The sequence below is a fragment of the Sitophilus oryzae genome, unplaced genomic scaffold (assembly GCF_002938485.1).
Source record: "Sitophilus oryzae breed Bouriz unplaced genomic scaffold, Soryzae_2.0 scaffold_1615_pilon_pilon, whole genome shotgun sequence".
NCBI lineage: Eukaryota > Metazoa > Arthropoda > Insecta > Coleoptera > Curculionidae > Sitophilus > Sitophilus oryzae.
The window spans coordinates 207,224-223,942 of record NW_022146298.1 but is presented as its reverse complement, the minus strand read 5'-3'; positions in this window follow the sequence as shown (position 1 = coordinate 223,942).

The window sequence follows — 16,719 nt, the reverse complement described above, 5'->3', positions numbered from 1 at the left end:
ACACTGATAAACCGGAATTTAAGGCCATATTTGAGGCCCATCGCGGTGTACCTAAGATTTTTCATATGCTCCTTCCTTAGTCTTCTTATTCAAAGCTAATAACTAAAGTGAGAGAGACCGATCAACGTTAATTTCTGAAGACTGTGTTAGTGGCGCGGCCTTTGGCGTCTAACCCGAACTGTGAGCGCATTATCGATATAGTAGGTTGCATTCATACCTATATACTGGCGCCAAAAATTTAAAATTTGTATATTTGAACCGAATCTTAATCTTTCAAGTTTATAATAAGAAATCTTCGTAGTTTTTATAGATTATTTTGGTGACAACGAAAATTTATTATTAGACTTTAAAGCATTAAACTACTTTACTCCAACTCAAAGCTGCAATCTTCAGTATCTTTTTTATCTAACTTGGTTGGGAGTGAACAGGGAAGCACGGTTTTGAGCTCGCACAGAGTATCAGTAGGTATCCGGTAGGTATTCAATGTTTTTGATAGTCTTTATTCTATAACAAGAACCTAGCAGTTGAAGAAAATAATTTGTATTACTGGAAATAATACCAGGTATAATACCTAGTCGTTTCATAAGTATCAGAAAAGAATGTTATGTTTTAAATTAAAAAAATTAAATTAGCAATGTACGATTTTTACGTGCACTCACTATTACTATTAGCTTTGTTAAAATAATTACCGAGATACAACTTACCTTTAAAGGAAACGTTTTGTCTGGGTCTCAACCGCAAAACAAAAATTACAAAAATGCCGAATAATCGTGGAATCTGAAATAATCAATAATGACAATAATCTTCTCTTCTGACAAGCTAAAAGAACAGGCACATTCAGTCAAAAACAATTTATTACTCCGATTTGCTCCGATTATCAACAGATTTTGGTTATCTCCTTCTAGAACTAAGAAATAGAAAAAGCTACTGACAATCTAATTAATCCTGTCAAATGTTTAACTTGCAAAGTTGAACACTTCCTTTTTTGACCGCCTAAACGCTATGCGCGTCTGGGATGCGCGGTGACAAAATAAACTTTTCTACGAAATACCCTATTCCACAAGCCCTCTCACTTTAGTTATTAGTTTCTCTCTGGCTTTATTTATTTGTCAAATTACATAGAAACCAACGCCAACCCAGCACAATATTTTTTCTACTCCTAATAAATTCCTTGAAATAATAATTTCTCAATATTTTTTAAAACGTTACTCGCTATGAAAAAAAATATTGTTTTATACACGACGATAAAATTGCATTATCATCTCCCAAAATTAATTCTCTCGCGATTTCATCGCTCGTGAATTAATCTTTTCGGTCGACGATAAAACATTTTATCGTCTTGTATAAAAAATAACTATTTTTGCAGTTTTAAAATGTTAAAGAAGCACAAAATTTATTTAGTTCAATGCTGACGCAAAAAAATATGACGTTAATCAAAATTAATAATAACTATCTAAGAATGAAATCGAAATTATATTACCATAGAAAAGCCTTTTAACTTTTAGGACTTAGAAAAACTATATTTTCTTGTTTTTTTTTAATTTTCTATAAAACGGTATGGAAATTTGGAAAAGTATAAACAGGATTAATCATTCTAGAATAAGCAAATTTTTTTATGAAGAAATTATTTTTCTCATAAAGTCAATAATAAAATAGTTTTTCTTGTAAAGACAATCCAGGCACATACTGTATGCAGCGGTTTTAACATGTTATATTTTATGCAATAAGTTTAGTTATTCGCCACAAAACTAAAAAACTACGACAGCGTTGCTATATACATGGAAAAGACAGGCCGGGAACTAAATCCGAAAATAGGATAAATACGGCATATGTCATTCTCCATTTTACTTTATTATATGAATTTCGCTGCCACCGAGGCAAGGAAGGCTTTAAATATTTATAGCCTCGCATGCTGCCGGACTATGCGCTATAATTTATTTAATGGAAGCTTCTTCAGTGGCGGCGTTCCACAAAGGACAATGGAGAATTACGTTGTCTGCAACAACTGAAATTTATTGAAACGTCCACTGGCATAACTCAGGTCGATTAGTTTTGATGCCGTAATTGGGTTACGTGGCAAATAATAAAAACTTGGAAAATTGAAACCGTTTCTTAGTTGCTCTTAGTGTTTAGTAAATAAGAGGATATACTCAGATTCTCAGAATCAAACCATTCAAGTCACATGGGCAGGACACCTGGTAAGAAGAAAGGACAACAGATGGACCACAAAAATTATTAAATTGTACCCACGAGGAATTAAGTGACCTAGAAGAAGACCAAACCTGAGATGGGAGCATGATATTAGCAAATTAGCAGGGATAATTTGGACCCGCATAGCCAACAATAGACAATAGGCCCAGCTACAAAGAGAGTATCTAAATATATGAAGGAGGCTACACCATAATTGGAAATGGTTGAATGAGCTGAAAATGATGATGATCCGTGTCGGCAAGGTAAATTTGTTTTATCAGTAAAATACCACTGACAAATTAATCTCAGTTGGATCAACGCAGTGGTGTTGAAATGTTGTTTTTTGGAAATTAGCAGGAAATTAGCAGGGATAACTTAGACCTGCACAGCCAAAAATAGACACCAATGGACCTAATTATGACGAGAATTTAAATATGTAAGGGAAGCTACACATTAATTCGAAATGGTTGAAGCTGCAAATAGTTTACAGTTGAGGGTTGGAACCTTTGGTGTTAAACAGCAAAATAAAAAACACTAAATCACCACAATACACCAAAACACTTTTACTTTTACACTGGACGCGCGTTTCGCTAACCATGTTAGCATCATCAGCAGATGATTATAAACTAAAGTACAATCTACAAGTTGAGCGTTTATATACTCGCCCAGTGGGCACCGAGTGGGCGTGGCAAAAACTAGCCAACCGAGTCAGAGCCAACTGAGCGTAACAGTTAGATTTCCGTCACTAGAGTAGTAGGAACAAAGAACTTGAAGGAATTGGACCGTTGTCTCTGTTCATACTATCTTTACATTTATTAATTCTGATGCTTTCATATGCATCTAATTGCCTGTAATTTGAGACTTGTTTAATTAATTTTAAATTATTAAGATCTATACAATGTTCTTTATGAACAATATGTTCGGCAACGCAAGATTTATCCGGTTTACCATATCTTATCTGAGCTAAATGTTCTTTAAATCTAGTTAATATTGATTTTCTAGTTTGCCCAACATATTTCTGATTACAATCTTTACAAGAAATTTCATAAATACCCGACCTTTCCAGTGGAGGTGTTTTATCCTTTGGATTACCTAATAATTGTTGTAATTTATTATTAGCACTATACACAAGTTTATAATTTACATTCTTCAAAATTCCTTTTAGACCACGGGATAACTCTCTATCAAACGGCATCGAAAAATATTTAGACGTGTCTTTCTCCACTTGAAAAGTCGAATTTTCAGAAATCATTAACCTATACCTACGTTTTCTAATTAATTTATCAACTAGTGAAGGAGAATATCCATTACACTCAGCTACATTCCTAATGTAATCTCTTTCTATTTCATATCTTTCTTTGGAAAGTGGGAAACTAAGTTATCTATGAACTAGGAAATTTAAACTAGCCATTTTATGTTCAACACTATGATGTGATTCATTAGGAATATATCTGCGTGTGGTCGTATTTTTCCTATAGATATTAAATTCCAGGCAATTATTAATATTTCTAATAACTCATACATCTAGAAATGGTAATCTGTCGTTGTTCTCAATTTCATGCGTAAATTTAATGGAAGGAAAACGATTATTAACTTAGAAATAAAATTATCTATGGTGTCTGAATGTGTGTCAAAAACAGCAAAAATATCATCCACATACCTAAACCAAACTCTTGGAAAATACTCAAACTGATTCTTAGCCTCCACTTCAAACCTGCTCATGAATAAATTAGCCAAAAATGGAGACAATGGATTACCCATTGCTGTACCTTCCCGCTGTTCAAAAAAGTTGTTATTAAATTGAAAACAATTTTGTTTCATACATAACGATGTAAGCTCAATATATTCAGTCACAGTTTTGTTGTCGAGACCATTTGCGTTCAGTAATTCCTTCAAGTAGCCTAAAGTATGTGGAATTGGAACACTTGGGAACAACGAAGATACATCAAAGGAGACCAAAATTTCACCTTCATGCAATGTTATATCTTTAATTTTGTTAATGAATTCAATATTATTTTTAACTGCGAAAGAAGGTTCATGATCAGGTAAATTTTCGAACTCCCTTGATAACCATTTTGCCAAATTATAAGTCGGAGAACCTACAGCCGATACAATTGGGCGCATAGACTTGTCCGGTTTATGAATTTTTGGCAAAGCATACAATTTTGGTAATGAGGGATTGGATACTTGCAATTTCCTCTTTAAAGAAAGATCAATAAGGGTGTTACATTCTTTTAGAGTTTTTTTAACGTCTGCTACCATCTTAGACAAAGGATTCTTTTTCAAATTTATGTAGGGGCCATTATCGATTAAGTTGTTAACCTTATCGTAATAGTCTTTTTTATCTAATATAACAACCTTATTTCCCTTATCAGCTATCTATCAGCTGCAAATAGTGATGATACTCATATATTATATGTGGAAAAACAATCAGAGTTCAGGACTATAATCGTTTTTCACAATACTATTTAGAAACACCTGATTTTACAAATGACACGACAACATAGACTCTGATCGTTTCTGTTCGGTAATATTTTGTTGTAATATTTTGACCCCGGTTTTATATACAGGGTGGCGCCTCTCATACGCCGCGGAGGCTCCAAGGAGAACGACAGTTTGTATTGAAATTAAATTTTGTGAGCATATGTAAGTTAATCAGGCACCTTTTAAAAATATAGAGAGTTCTACAGGGTGTCCCCAAAAAAGTTACATATCAAAGTTGTTTTTTTGTAATGGAACACCCTATATATTAACTGATTTTCGGATTCTAGGAGAAAAATAAAGGTGAGTTTTATAAGAGAAGTATATGACTAAAATGTAAAGTTTTTGACATATTTAACATTTTCTAAAAATAAAGAACAATTTTTAAATTACAATAAAAGCTACCTAAATTGGAATTTACCCGGTGTAGCCTAATATGTAGTTAAACTAACTATTCTACTTTAAATCAAATTAAAACTTGATCCAAAAAGTTATACAGGGTGAGACAAAATTAATATTGAACATTGGTCACCTTTAAAAGCATGTTACTCTCTTATTTTAAATGGAACACCCAGTATATTATTCCGATATTTAATTGAGAATTCCTGTCTCTTCAAAATACTATTAAGGTTGCCTACCCCTCAAACAAAGATTTTCCTAGATATTTTCATTTACATGATTTGATCTGAGTAGATCTTTATTATTTGATAAAACCTAGGTGGCTGTGATATGTCTGACGTTACTTCAACATAGCTGTCTAATTAGTTCAACTTTAATAACTAGTGATCATTTTTTGTGAGTTAAAACCAAAAAAATTCTCAGGAATTTGCCGAAAATGCAAACTTATCCTACATCAGAGAGAATTGATATGATTCTATTAGTTGGTGAATGCAGTGTGCATTCACCAATTAATAGAATAATTAAATGCTCCTGATTTTATCTAGTCTGGGTTTTTTATGGGGATATGTTAAAGACAGTATTTAAAAAACTCGACCAACTAGTGTCGATAGCATGAGATAAATTATTGCAGCTGCTTTTTCAGGAAGAACTCCACATATGCCTTTTTAAAATGAAAAGATCCTTTTGAAAAGACAATCATTTTATGCAATTTGAGCATTTGATTTCATCCAGCTAATTTTTGTCGCATAATTATAGGTTTATATTTAGTTTTAATTCTGTAATAATTAAAATATGTTTTAAACGTGGATTTTTTATTACCCTTGAGTATTTTATTCCATAATCTTTATTTTTTGTTAAATTAATAAAAGGTATATCACACAGCCACCTAGATTTTTTCAAATAATAAAGATATACTGACGCAAAATCATAAAAATTAAAATATCTGGGAAAATGTTTGTCTGAGGGGTAACCTTAATAATATTTTGAAGATATATAAATTCCCCATTGAACACCGGAAAAATATACTGGGTGTTCCATTTAAAATAAAGGAGTAACTTGCTTTTAAAAGTACTAATGTTCCATATTAATTTTGTCTTACCCTGTATAACTTTTCGGGTTAAATTTCAATTTGGTTTAACATACAATGGTTACTGTAATTAAATATCAGGCTATACAAGGTCAACTAAAATTTAGGTAGCTGTTATCGAAATTTAAAATTTACTCTTTATTTTCACAAAATGTGAAATATATCAAAATCCTTAGATTTTAGGTATATGCTTCTTTAATAAAACTCACCTTTATTTTTTTCATAGAATCCGAAAATCAATTAATATATAGGGTGTTCCATTAGAAAAAACACAACTTTGATGGTTAACTTTTTTTGGGGACACCCTATATAATTCTACATATTTTTATAAAATGCTTTCAGTTAACCTACCTATGCTGCCAAAATTTCATTTCGATATAAACTACCGTTCTCCTTGAAGCTTCCGCGGCGTATGAGAGGCGCCATCCTGTACAGGGTGGCCCATCGAAAACGTTCCGCAAGACATAACGGGCAGGATTTTTTTTTTTCAAAAAATCCAAAAGCACGTCAATTTTGTTTGTGAGAGGGACAACTTTTGCCCCAAAAATGATTGCAAAATCTTCAACCCTCTAAGCGGGGGTGTCATCCCCCAACTTTTTTCAAATGGGAAGGGGGCGCCGCAATGAAGAAGAGCTTTCCATTCTCTATATTTTCCCGCTTCGTTTTTGAAAATCGGTCGAATCATTGAGAAAATATGAAGGATTGAAATTTGAAAAGTTTATTTAAACATTTATCAGAGTAAATGATAAGGATAAATTCCTTTGACCAATTTGCTGTTTTTTCTTATTATTTCTAGATGTTTACGCATTTTTTCACTTGCCACAAGGTTGAACGATTAGGTGCGGTCTCAATATCGTTAAACTGACCTACAATAGAATTTCCAAAAATACCAGCCCGTGAGGATGAAAATCGTCTTCGTTGCGTTCTTGTACCAACTGAATTTTGTACGGGTGGAACTTGTGTTTTTTTAATATCGTTTGGACACTTGTACGATTCACGCCGGTCGCGGTCTCATTGGCTAATTTTCTTGTACGCAGTGTACTACCCATGGCAACTTGGCCCAATACGAATACCTCCATAGCTTCATTCACTACAGGATTTCCCCTCTGCCTCTTTTTATTCATAACGGAACCAGTTTCGTGAAATTTTGCTACTAAATCGCGAACAATTTTGCCATAAAAGTGTTTGTCAGGATGGCGTTCATTGAATATCTGCGCAAACCGATTGCCACATTCATTATTTTTAAAATAAAGTTCGATTATATCCACTTTTTTTGCAAGTGAGTACACCATAATTGTTAAAAAAGTTTAACGATATTGAGAAGAACTTCAACGCACAAGTCACACAACAGCTATCTAGCAACTACCGCACCTGATCGTTCAACCTTGTGGCAAGTGAAAAAATGCGTAAACATCTAGAAATAATAAGAAAAAACAGCAAATTGGTCCAAGGAATTTATCCTTATCATTTAGTCTGATAAATGTTTGAATAAACTTTTCAAATTTCAATCCTTCATATTTTCTCAATGACTCGACCGATTTTCAAAAAACAAAGCGGGGAAATATAGAGAATAGAAAGCTCTTTTCATTGCGGTGCCACTTGACACCTTCCCATTTGAAAAAAGTTGGGGGATGACACCCCCGCTTAGAGGGCTGAAGATTTTGCAATCATTTTTGGGGCAAAAGTTGTCCCCCTCACAAACAAAATTGACGTGTTTTTGGATTTTCTGAAGAAAAAATTACCATGGCCGTTATGCCTTGCGGAACGTTTTCGATGGGCCACCCTGTATAACTATTTATAATATAACTTAGTTATAGTAGAGGTAGATGTAGATTATATGGGAAGGGGAATAAATCTATTGTGTGTCCCTTTCTTGAGTTATAACTCATCATACTGGCTTTGGCTTTCACAAAAGCCACTATCTGAGACGGTTTTACAGAGGTAGTTCTCCATCTCCGATATCAGTCGTACCAAAGTTTGTGGCACAAATGGCTGTCGTCTCGGCGCACTCAGTGATGAGGTTTTCTGTTGTTCTGGTCCCCCATTTTCCATATAGTGTCCTGTTAAAAACCCGGGCCAATCCGAATATTGTTCTTACTTAAATTTAGAAAAATAATTTGATTTTTGTTGGTTCTGAGAATTTTCTTAGAGTGTCTTAGACCGTTACAGGATTCCCATTCGAGTTACGGATGGAGTCTTCCAGGTTTTTAAGTTCCGCTTTAAGCTGGTTTCCACCTGGGAAGCCAAACGGTTCTTCTCCAGTTAGTGGAGTGTTCGCTCCTTTTCTAGCCAGATCATCTGATTTATCTGGCACCTAGAGTAGGAGGACTCTATTATCTTGTTGACAATCGGATAAGGTGGCTATTTCTTGTTTGCGATAGTTCATATCTAAGATAAGTAAGCATCTTTCGAAAGCGTAGACCTTTGCTTGAAGGAAGCTGGGGTAGGTGCCCATTGGTTCGGAGTATTTAATTTTCCACCCAAATACTATATCCCTGTTCCTGCTTTAGTTTTCTAAGCATCAGTATACCACGTTATGGTATGGTATCTTAACTAATAATAACAATTATGTCGTAACAATGGTAGCGTTTTCACAGAAAACCGATCATGCTGGTTTTGATCAATTTGGATCATTTTTTTACTCAAAATTTGCTAAAAATAGACTCTGATCTCTTTTCCCCTGCATCTTTTTATTTGTACTTTTATCACTTAAATTCACAAACCTTCAGAAATAGATTTTTATCCGCCATTCAAATAACGCAATTAATAATTTTTACCTGTTTCCTAGTGTGTGTGTGTGTAGTTATTTATACGCAAAGCATTAAAACCCAAGCAACAACATAAAAAATATATTATACGGAACAAAACATAGACGCTAACATTAAACGTATTCATGCAAATCCAAACAGAAACGTCCGTTTATAATGAGGATTTTTCGTGTCTGGTCGCGCTTAAATAAAAGCTTAATCGTCGAGGCACATGCCTCCAAACCTCCTCCCCTGCCCACACAGCCCCATTTCCCCCCGTTTCCCACCCTAGCCGGTTTATCTTGGAGAAATGTCAGTCGTTAGGAGGTCTATCTCGAACACGTTTTCCTAATTAGGCTATTTTATTTCATCGTATTTATGCCATTAGCTAAGTTAGAGTTTAAATAATTATAAAATTAAAAAAAATCCCTTTGAAACTAAAAATATTTTATCTTTAAACCCATCTAAATTAAACCAAATTGCCTACACCTCATTAGCTTATCGATTTTCTCGAAAATCCGTCCACCTTGACGAAATTTAATCAAACATCCCAATACAAACTTGCCAATTCCGGCCCAGATAAACTTTTATAGGGTACAGGGAGGCACACCGCGCCGTCAAATTTGAGCACCTGAGCACATCCCTATCACGTTCACACTTCATTAATGTCAAAGGGAGCGTTTTCACGCAACCAAATCAGCAACTTTGCTTCGCCGCTTCACGAAAGCTTATCTAAGCCACGCTTTACTTTAATATATTAATACCCCTTTGGCGTTTCTTTACCCCCGCCTCTGACTAGAGGGTTGGGATATTTAATCTTAAAGATCGTAGTAGTTTCTGAGCGATTTTAAACTTAATGATGTTTTTTTAAGAAAACTTAATAACTTAAAAACTTAACAATTTTAGAGGTATCAGAGTGACCTTTTATTATGTTAATTTTTGTTTACCCCTTTCAAACCATATACAGGGTCTCTATTAAATAAGAGCAAGTATTGGAACTGGCTGTATCTATTATCTATAGCCTAGACACCATTTACATGATTTTCTTTTTCGCAAAAAAAATGTTGAAAATTTTCCATTTTTTCGTCAATTTTAAAATACTTTTTAGTGCAGCAGGTCCTTTCTCCTGAAATTTATTGAGGCCTATCAAAACCTTACAATGTTGCCACATTATACGTTACCCACATTTTGCATTGTAACGAGTTAGTGTTTTATTTTACAATTTATTCGATATCAAAGTTTGATTCTTGGCTATTCCACGCTAGTTTGTGTATTGTGTATACCTATGTCGAATTATTGTACAAATGCATAAAAAATATCAGTAACCCTGACTGACAACGTGTTATTTAAAAACTGCATAGCTTCATTTTTAGTGCAGTTTATTAAGATTATCTACAGATGGAAAGCAAAATTATCTTGTTAAATTAAAAAAAAATAAAATAATACTCTTTTTACGCTACTTAAACTAGGTTGATTTATGTTAAAAATTAAATAATGCATTTTTTACTTTATTTAGGAACATAAATTGAGGATGTTATATTTTTAGAAAGCTCATAACAAGCCAAATAAAAAAAATAATATGCAGTGTCCCATTTTAAAAAAAGTTTCAGTTATATTTCGAAAATGACAGTTCCTAGCGAAAAAATAGTTACATCATTATATTCTGCGGATCATCAACTCTACGGAACTCAATTTTCCCCTTTTCGATACATAAATATTAACCAAAATACAGTCACCGGCAAAAAAACAGGCAACTTAAAATTTTGATGTATTTTAAAGTTTTATGTATACAGGGTGCTACAAATTCGAGGTACGAGCATTGGTATCTCGGAAACCGTAATAGATACGAGGATGGTTAAATTGGGGCAAAGTTACCGCCTTGGGATGTTCACCAAGATGCTATCAAAAAAGTTTTAAAAATTTCAAGGATTGCTGAGTTTTTTGGAAAAAACGGATTTTTTTGAAAATCAATTTTATTTTTTCCTGTCGTTAGTTTTTAGAAAATCAAAAAACTAATTGCACATTTTCATAGCCACTTTATTACATCTTCATTTACATCCCAAGGCGCAACTTTGCCCCAATTTAACCATCTTCGAATCTATTACGGTTACCGAGATACCAATGCTCGTACCTCGAATTTGTAGCAACCTGTATATGTGTTCTAGTGAACCGATTTTAATGATATTTTAAGCAATTTGTAGCTAAGTTATTTGACTTTTTAGTATATCTTTCTAAATTAAAAATGAAAGTTCCCATCTGTCAATTATACAAGGACAAATAAAATGTTGAAATTTTTGTTAAAGTTTAAAACACCCTGTGGAGTACGTTAACAAAGCAAGGAATTTAAAAATAATTTTATCATCTAGGTGTACCTTTTCTAGATATTTTTTTTTGATTCATCTCAATAGCTTTATTTTTTTGAGACCTATTCGCTTTTGAAGAAGACACTAATATATTTTTTGTATTTTTTTTGCATTTGGTCCTAGCCAACAGACCTATAAAATAGTGGTTATGGTTTATGTAATATCTTTGAAAAATCATATTATTATTGTCTGCTGGACAATTATTCTAGCAGATATGGGTTTAAGTCCAAAAGTTGATCTTTCCCATGATCAATTATTAAAGCAAAAATAGTCCATACTTTAGAACTTAAAACCATCTCTACCAAAGTAAACGTCAATAAACAATAACAACGTGAAAAGACGTACCTAGATGGTAAAATGATTTTTAAATTCCTTACTTTGTTAACATTTTCCACAGGGTGTTTCAAACTTTCACCAAAATATTAACATTTTGTTTTCCCTCGTATAATTGACAGATGGAACCTTTCATTTTTAATTTAGAGAGAGATACTCAAAAGTCAAATAGTGCCCTTTTTCCGTGCCGGTGAGTGTACAAAGGGAGTTGATAAATGCAACATTTTAAAATCAGAATCTTACAGCTTGTAGTAGTGAGACACCCGGTATAGAGAAAGGCTGTAAAATGGCAAGGGAACGCTAACTGGTCCTTATCTTTGTTTCTAAGACGGACGTCGTCGTGTACGGGGCCAGAAGATGTTTAATGTTTACCTTTCCGCTCTTCGATGTTAGTCAAGCAATATCCTGCCAAGACAAACTCCAACTTTGACTTACAAACTTTACCGTATGTTTGGATTGCTGACTAATGGAAATCTTCTCTCTAACCGGAAGCATTACCTAGCTCAAATTGTGCGAATCTTTCAGTAGCAAAGTGAGATTTTACTATTGTTAGAAATTAAAACAAATAAAACTCTCCCCGAATAGCAGAATAACTATTAAAATATCGGAAAAATTGACAGAAAAAAATAACATAGAAAATTAAGTTTTAAAAAGAATAGATTTGGAACTCCGCCGAAGGTATATGCATCCTCATTACTACAATTGCGGACGTTTACGAAATTTAGATGAACGTTTAACGTGAGGTGTCTGACAGACCACTCTTTAGCCGTTTAGGGTTAAATAACTCGGTTATTTTCAATTTATTTTAGAAATGGTAAATAGAAAATAATGATTCTTTTGTCCAAATCTACGAGCTCTTAAAGTACTTGGCACTTATCTAAGATATACCCATCACTATATTCCTGTATCCTGTACGCTTTTGTTGTACTTGAAGTCCCTCTTCAGCAGGAACAAACCAAACTGGTTATCTTAAAGCAGGATTCCATTCGGCTTGTCCTGCTGTCTATTCAAAATAACCCTGCTTTGTATAAAACCATAGAGGGGTTGTTTTTAGTTACAAAACTGGTTTGATATTTTTAAAACGCAAAGAATATTTTTGTAAAACGACTGTACTTCTTACTTATAATAAAGAGAAATCAATAAAGGTTGACATGCACGTCGTCAAAATTCGTTTGTGTATTAATCATAGGCAAAGTAATAATGTAGATATAACAAAATATTTGTATACCGGTGCGTCTCAAAGGTGGCTCACCCTTATAACTTTTTTATTTTTTTCAGATAAAAAAACGAGATTTGGTATGTTATTATATGACATAAATTAGGACTGATTAACATATTCAATTGTTTTTGGTCAGTTCCTGTTTCACAGGAAATGACTACAACGTTTGATTTTTAAATGACAGTCTCGGTATTTTTGTACTTTATTTGATAGAAAGTGACAATCTGACTAGAATGACATATCATATGTCAACTTTTGATATTTTGGCTTAATAAAAAAATCGTATTTTAAATTTCAATCTAATGTGCTATGTTAAAAACAGTAATTTTTAATCAAGGTGTATTGGAAAAATAGATTTGATCATTTTATGTTTTTAATTTTTTAGTTATAGCACTCAGGATTGAAATTTAAAATACAAAATACGAGACAAAATATATTTTTTTTAAACGAATAAAGTAAAAAATGCCTAGGGTACAATTAGAAGAGTACATTTCCTGTCAATGTCTTCACCGGAAATAACTTTTAATTTTTAAATACTAAAGTTAAATTCTAAAAAACATCATGGTAAAATAAAATTCTAAAAGGTATTTCTAAGTAAGTATTCAAACTTGTTTAAAGAAAATTTATATTATAGCATATTTAAAATAATCTAAACAACTAAATAAATATTGGCAACCCTTAAATTTCTACTTGCCCACACATACTTTCGTAGTTTACCAAAAGGCTTACCTCGATTTTACGCCCTCGTATTGATTTTCCTTGCTGTTTTATTAGAACATTCGGTTAGACAAATACGAGTATTACGGATTAGAACGCGATTTTGTGGGATTTAAAATTAACAACCGCAGATAAAATAGCAATATTTAGCAATGTGCAATACTTGGATGTATATTGAGACTTCTGTATTTAATAGATTTTCAGATAAACACAGAATATACTTACTTATTTATGCTTATAAGTTATTTATGCTTTAAGAGATAATAATAGTATAATGACGAGACATAAAAAATCATTTACCTACATTGGTTTGTTTTGATCCAACATGTACAAACAAAATATGTATTACATTCTTTCTACCGGAGGTTTTTCAATAGAGACTCACCTCTCTAACTTTTATATTTTTTTTTCAGATAAAAAAAACGAGATTTGGTGTGTAAGTAATAGGACATAAATCGGGATTGATTGACATAGGTATTCAATTTTTTTCGTCACTTCCTGTTTCCCCGGAAATAACTATAACTATTGATTTTTGAATGGCACTCTCCTTATTTGATAGAAAATGACATTCTGAATAGAATGACGGAAAGTTATAGGGATGAACTCGTGAGAAACACACGGTATAATAATCATATACGATCACCATTAATAAACATTTTTGATAAACTCCAACCTACCATATCTTGGGTACCTTTTATATTAGCTTCGTTCACATATCAGTCAGAAATAATTTACAACGATCCGACGCATGCGCATGAAGTTTAAATAAAGCGTTCAAGCAAAATTCATGATTCCTAACCAAAAAGTTTCCAACTGATTTCTAATCGCCAGAATAGTCCGCGTACTAGTAAGAAACTTTTACAGTTCACACCGAATAAACTTTTAGTCACGTGATTAAGCTTGACCGGCACAGCGTTGCCCACTTTTATATATTTTCTTTTAATAAAAATATTTTAGAAAACAAAAATAAATTAATTATAAATATATAAACAGTTATTATTTACATCAACAAAACTCACCTTCTTAATATCACTTAAAGTGACATACATAAAGGGCCATTACTACCTTTTTCCTGTTCTAAATAACCTAATAAAGTTGCGATAAGTTTTTTACGGCTATTAAGCTATATTGTGCACTAAAAGAGGTTCTAAAAAGAACAATGTTCGACTACAAGGTCAGCTAGTAAACATTTTCAAAGCTTAAAGTATCTCAACACTATCTATTTAAACCAAAAACTCGTAATGCAAAACTAAAGTGTCAAAACGAATGACAATGTCAGGATTACATAAATAAATGCGGCAACTTGACATTTTTTACAGTAGAGCTATCATCTGAATCGCCAGCGCGAAATTTAAATTCCACATAGTCAGCACGGCGCCGAATATGTCCATGGTTGGCAAACATGGATTTAAAAACCACGCCCTCGATTACGTAACTAAAAGTTTAATTGATATGAAATATAGTTTTAGTCATGCGCATTTTTGATTTAGAAGTGACGAACGAGCAAAATCCAAAAAAGTTTCAACATGAATAAAACAATACTTATTATTATGTAGCAAAAATATTTTATATTTCTTGAAACATTTTGAACTTATGGTGCTATGTCTGAACTCTTTCATACTAGGAACAATTTTTGTACCAGAATTTCTAAATTTACAATTAATTAAATTTAATAAGACAAGGATAATTTATGAAGACACAAGACAATTTTTTATTTCATTTGCCATTCAATCCATAAAATTAATCAGTCCTTGAACAAGCAAGCTGCGAGAGCGCTAAAGTCATGATAGCTAAATCCCGCTTAAGATGGGCTGGGCAGGATGCAAGAAAATCGCCTACCAAAATCTCTTTTTACGGTGAGCTTGTAGACGGTAAGCGGAACCCGGTTGGAATACTCAAAAGATACAGGGATATATATATTTTCCATTAAAACCTAAAGGGGATAAGTAATAAATATGCAGAATCAGTTGGAGGAAGAAGCGCACAATAGACGTTAGACAATGGAGGAGAATTGTAAACTCAGTTAACGACAACCAAAAAGTAAAGAGGCAACAAAGTAAGGAGATTTTTGAATGTCCGGAGCGCAGAAGAGAGATAAAACCCCATACATCACGTATGGGGTTTTCAGTCACAGAAAAGCCCATGAAAGAAATCTTACCTTGCCTTGCGTAACCATCTTCTGATGTGTATCTGATACACGTCAGCGAGTAATGGCTGTGAGTAAAAATAGTAAATAGTAAACAGAACTATCGATGGTTAATTGTCACGTTATTCACGGATTTAGTTGACATTTGATTTCGATTAATCTTCGCAGAAGTATAATCCACTACTAAGTTTGAGACCAGTTGGAAATTAAATTGACCACCCGTTGGATATTTTGCTGTGCGAACAAAGCTATTATTTGTCTAAGGCTTTCTTACTTTTAATTTATTATAATTCGTTGTCGACCTGGTTTCGAATCGTAACTTAAACAAAATTACCGAAATCCAAACAAACCCGTATTTGTTCAGAATTACCCGGAAAAATCAGCTCAATCCGTTACCTAAAACGCTCAAAGAAGCAAGGGGAAAAGCTAAAGAAAATTGCTAAAAAGACGCAAATAAAAAGGAGGAAAATGCAAAGAAAATCGCGGAGAACGCTGAGCTTTTATTTATCGAAAGAACTTTCTGCGTTTAATAACTCTTTTTAAAATATTCTGGATGATTATTTTTGCCGGGTTCCGTTTTAATAACTTCTTCTTCTTCTTTGAATGCCGCTGCTAGTTCGGAATTATCATTTTTATTTAAGCGGATACGTTGGAAAAATTTAATTATCTGGGAAAAAGCCGAAAAAGAAATTTGTTTTATTGGTCTCTTTCGCAAGCAGAGTTACGTAAGACGGAAGTCCGTTTCAATTTAGTCGACTATTTCGCAATTACACAAAGTGCACAGCCGTGTAAAGGTTTCTCCAGAGATAAACGCTTTATATTATCACTAGTTTTAACTTTAAAGTCCACCACAGTAAAGATATACTCGTAGAGAGTATATCGCCTTGTATACAGGGTGTGTCTCAGGCAAGAATACACAAATCTGTGTGCAAATCTTTTTAATAAAAAAGTAACATAGTGATGAAAACCGCATCCTTGCACACTGAAACAAATATAAATACCTAGCGTGTACCAGCGACTTCGTTCGCGTCGAATTA